General features: G+C 39.1%; 1 non-coding gene across 1 annotated transcript; it reads right to left on the reverse strand.

Moving 5' to 3' along the window:
* Positions 1–3,045: 3,045 nt before the first annotated feature.
* Positions 3,046–3,208, reverse strand: LOC121139070. Its single transcript, XR_005875922.1, has one exon. It is a non-coding gene; the product is annotated as a U1 spliceosomal RNA (small nuclear RNA).
* Positions 3,209–5,392: the final 2,184 nt, after the last annotated feature.

Raw genomic sequence — 5,392 nt, forward strand, 5'->3', positions numbered from 1 at the left:
ATAGAGAAAAGGCTGATAAAAATTAAACAAAGGGAGTGAACAATAGGGAGTAGATGAAGTTTTGGTGACGGCGTATAACCAAAACCAGTTTCATCTGTCAAGAGACTTGGAAATGGAGACCCCAACAACAAAGCAAGATTGTGTTCTTTAAAAACACCAACAAGAAAGAAAATGAAAAGGGAAAGAATAGAGAAAAAGGAAGGTAAAAAGAGAGTAAGAGATGACAGGAACAAAATAGGGTAGAGTCGCTTTGATAAACTAACATTGCATATAAAGTGAAGAGCTAGCATGTTAAGGGGAGAGATGAATGGGTATAGTGTCTGAATGCAGCCTCACTTGCTTGCTGATTCTAGAATCTTGGCATTCTTTCCGGGGCTCCCAAGTGTCTGTAACACTACCAGGCATTTTTAGTGAAGTTAAATAAAATTCCTCAAGGATTGGTTTGCAGATGGTGTTCATACCTCTCAGTGGTCCTTAAGAGCTGTCCCTTGGGTCATCCTTTGCAAGGTCAGTGCATAGATGCTTGTCATATTTTACTGTCTGTGCTACAAACTGGCCCTGCTCCTGTGCAGTACAGTGCAATACTCAGTCCCCTATGTGACACTTAATGTATTTTTACCTTGAAGACTCTGACTCTGCCTTGTTTCCCACATCACTGAATACTGTGAGGTTCTGCCCCATCCCATCGTAATGGTGTTAGGCTGGCCAGATATCAGTGTTTCCTCCCTACTCTCGTGATACTAGAGTTTCTCTTTAGTGCAGTTCACACAGGGTCTCAGTCTCCAAGTCTCTCATTCAGTTGGAGTCTTTTTAGATTGTCCTTCAAGATTACTCTTCAGAAGGGAACATTTTCTTGGTATCTCTCCTCTCTCCTCTAGTGTCACTGCCATGTGCCATTTGTCTGGCTTTGCATTTGTTTACTGCACCTTGAATGCTTGCTATTTAATGTTCAGTGTGTATTTTTGAGCCCCTGTGTCTTTAGCTATGGTTTCTGCCCTTGCCTCCTGCCGTCTGAAAGGTTCCCTCTCACCCAAACTGAGCCACTATCTCTGGCTGGGTCCCTGTACTTTGTCTCCTGCTTTGTAAATTTCCCTGTTTTCCTTTGCTATTGAGATTAGAGGTGTTCGGGCATTGTCCACAACTTCTGGTAGTTGGTACACAGCCTTCCACAGTTTAGTCCCTGGAGTTTCTGATTGGCTTTGTCTGTGCTTCCTCCATAATTACAGATTGTGGTAATCTGGAGAGATTGTATGATAGTGGAAAATCCGATTCTTGAAATCCTTTGGTTCAAATATGAAAAGAAGCATATTTAAGAAAATCAGATGGCTTAGGAGTAGGTTGTCCTTAGTTATCAGTGTCAAGGACTTTCTAAAAATCCCTGGTTATGTAAGGAAGTACTGGAAGATGCCTATTGATATTACATGTGCAGCATAGATGTTAGAGATATAAAGTTGAATAAGCTGTGTTATTGATATAAGTCTTAGATTTAAGAATTTGAAAATTCTTCTGCTATTAAAGTCAATGACAACTGGTCTACTTTTCAGTCATTCCTAGAAAACAGTTGCTCATTGTTTAGAAAAAGCATCAGTGAAAAGCAAGTATTAACTCAGTATTGTTTCCTTAAATAATTCCTATAAAATAAGATAAAAGCTAGCTAGGTAAGAGCAAATTCTAATTTGGTCCTGATGTTGTGTAGGGAAGACCGATGACAACTGACAATATTGTCCACTGTTCTTTTTTTTTTTTTTTTTTTTTGGTTTTTACGAGACAGGGTTTCTCTGTATTGTTTTGGAGGCTGTCGGTCCAGCCCAGCCTCGAACTCACAGAGATCCGCTTGCCTCTGCCTCCCGAGTGCTGGGATTAAAGGCGTGTGCCACCACCGCCCGGTCACTGTTCTTAATGTAATGCTGATTTCCATTTGAAATAGAGAAAACAGTGGCTTGCTGCTTGCTAAAATAGTGCAACTCTGTGAGATGCTTTATTGCGCATTCCAGGGCACATCTTTTCAGGTAATGAGGTGTGAGAACGAGTGATAAGCACACAGAATGTGGAAGAGAATAAAATAATAAAACAAGCAGTTTCACCTAAGTAACATTTGCTTATAACAAATAAGCAAAACTTTACTAAAAACAACTGATATGGAGACTTGAAAATTTTTTATGTCAACACCCTGTAAAAAACCCAAAAGCCTAGAAGTATAAGTGAATCTAATTCTCTAATCATTCTGCTGTAATTAATGAACAACTTTTAACATGTTTCATGAAATAGAAATGCATAATTTGTATAATTTAATATGAAACTCCTTGCTTTTGTAGGTGGACTTAAGAAATCCTATGCATTTTCCTGTTGAACTCCTTTAGGGTGAGTTTTATGAGGGCAGGAAGAAATTAGTCTAATGTGATAATACTACTTTTAAATAACTCTCTGATCTACATTGTTTCACTTGACACACACACAAAATATTTTTACATCTATTGTATAAATTGAAAAACTGAAATTTGGCCTGGGAAGATAATGGAACACTTGGCTTGCATGAATTTAACTTTGACTCCCTACGTGGTATAAAGTGGGTGTGGTTGGTAACATATACCTGCATGAAGACAGAAAGAACAAGGTAATCCCAGCAAGTTGAAGGCCAACCTGAGTTATGTGAAACTCTGTTCTTTATTCTTGTCTTGACCAGTGTTCTATTGCTGTGAAGGGACGCCATGACCATGGCCACTCTTATAACAGAAAACATTCAACTGGGGATGACTCACACTTAGAGGTTCGTCCCATTATCATCATGGTGGGAAGCATGGCAGCACACAGGCAGACACAGTGCTGGAGAAGGATCTGAGGGTTCTATACCCACACTCTCAGGCAGCAGGAAGAGGGAGACCCTGGACTTGGAATGGCCTTGGGAAACTTTCAGAACCCACCCCCAATTGACACACTTCCTCCCACAAGGACACGACACTCTCTGGTGACCAGGTATTCAAATCTATGAGCCTATGGGGGCCATTTTCATTGAAAAAAATTACAATTCATTTTCTTTTTTTTCCCAAGGAGAGTGCAAATGTAATCTCCTGCTACCACAAATTATACAGTCCTGTTTCCTGGCTTTGGGGAAATCACAGGGGTCAGCATAACTAGAGTGCAATGAATTAAGCCTTGCCCTGGGAAAACTACCTTCGTGATCATGGTATCTCCCCTGCCAGGCAAGAATTCATTTGCTTTTAAAGTTTAATTATCTCTATTACTTTACCTTTTAAATTTCATGAAGTGTATTTTGATAATATTCACTCCCTCCCCCAACTCCTCTCAGATCTACCTCCATTTCCCTAGTCAACCAAATTTATGTCTTTTTAAAAAAATCTCACACCCCAAATAAAAAGAAACCATCAAGTCCAATTTGTGCTGCCTATATATTTGTGTCTATGTGGTATTACATGTATTTGTGCTGCCCATATGTTTGTGTATATGTGATATTCCATTGGACATGGTTGACTTAACAGAGACTGCCTCCTTAGAGAAGACTGACTTCCCCTCTCCCAGTAATTATTGATTCCAAGAGTACTCAGGTAGGAATTGTACTTTATGCCTACCTCTCTTCTCCACACTGGAATTTTATCTGGCTTGAGCCTGCACAGATCTTCCAGGTTCATTCGTGAGTTCATGTGTGCATTTGGCCTTCTTGTTTAGAAAACAGTATTTGTTTGTAGCTATCCACTGCCTTTGGCTCTCACAATGTTCCTGCTTCCTCTTTTGCAATGGTTACTGAACACTGGGGGTGTGTATCTGTGATGTCAATGTCCTACTTAGGGTAGGCATTGTATGGTCTCTTAGTCTGTGCACTGTGATCAAATATTTTGCAAAATATGTTTCTATGATGAGTGCTGAGAGATATATTAAATGGGCATAAAATAATTTACTAAGAGTCAACTTAATAATATGTCCATTTAACAGAATAACAGTAGCAGGTTCTCCTCTATGGACTATGCTCTACTTAGTCACAGGTTCTTGATCCTGATAACAGTGTCAGGTATGAGTTTCATCTTGTTGAGCTGGCTTTAAGTTCAATCAGAAAGTGGTTGGCTACAACTATCAGAAAGTTATATCACTATTTTACATATCTTGGCAGGTTGGTTGTTATTGTAGTTTGCAGCGTTCTGAGCTGGGTTAGATTGATAATTGCTTTTTCTCTCTGGTAACATGCATATCACCTTCCAGTATGATGGAAGCTAGTCAGAATGCATGTACTTTCCAGGTCAGTACCATCTTGATTTCTCCATGTTCTATGAATCAAGTATATGTTGCCTTCAGCAGCAGAGTTTTTCCATCAGTTTCTGGAGGGCAACCAATGGCATTGGTAACAATCAGTAATGTTTTGGTTATCTATAGAACTAACTAGCCAACAATTTCAAAAGAGATAGCCCATTTCTGGCACTAGGCTTTTTATTTGTTAGCCCATGGTGCTTAGAGGCATTGTTACCTTAACCTACTTTGATATAACTAACTTTAAACTCTTTTTACGTGTGTGTGTGTGTGTGTGTGTGTGTGTATGTGTGTATTAGAAAGCTTCTACAGTTTCCATATAAAATTTAAAAGGTATTGGTATTATTTTATTCCTCTCATTCCCCATGCTAATTTAGCCCGTTCTGTTTTCCATTACACCTATGTGTTACTTTTTCCTATCTTGAAAGCACCCTCCTATGGCCTCTTATTCTAAATGGATGTTTTCCTGTCCCAACTTCCCAGTCCTAAATAACCACTCAGGGACTGAAAATGTATTATAAATACTTGGCTGATAGCTCAGGCTTGTTACTAGCTAACTCTTACACTTAAATCAACCCATATGCCTATTAATACTTTGCCATGTGACTCATGACTTACTACCTCATTTTTTATGCTTCCTGCTTGCTTAGCAGCTGGCCAATATCTCTCTCAACTCAGCTGACTCTTCCCTTCTTCCTCCCATCCTTCTTTCTGTGTCAGTCTGTCTCATCCAATTTCTTCTTGCCCTGCTATGGGTCTATCAGTTTTGTAAAATTAACAATTAGCATAATCCACAGCATGTTACCAATTTACTGACATCTGTGAGATTCTGAAGATTCAAAGATAACATTTGAAGTAGGAGAAAACATGCATTTTTGTTTTGTCTACGTTTTTTTTGTATATTACTGTAACTCAATTGATATTACCCATTTTTCCTTTTGTTATCCTAATTCCATTTCTATGTATGCTGAGTTAGGGTTTCTGTTCCTGTGATAAAATATCATGACCAAAAGCAACTTGAGGAAAGGGTTTATTTCTGCTTATAATTTATAGTTCATCATGGGGGGAAGATAGGACAGGTACTCAAGACAGGAACCTGGGGCAAGGAAATGAATCAGGGACCATGGAGGAATAC

Source organism: Mesocricetus auratus, unplaced genomic scaffold, assembly GCF_017639785.1.
Source record: "Mesocricetus auratus isolate SY011 unplaced genomic scaffold, BCM_Maur_2.0 Super-Scaffold_6730, whole genome shotgun sequence".
In the NCBI taxonomy this organism is placed as follows: domain Eukaryota; kingdom Metazoa; phylum Chordata; class Mammalia; order Rodentia; family Cricetidae; genus Mesocricetus; species Mesocricetus auratus.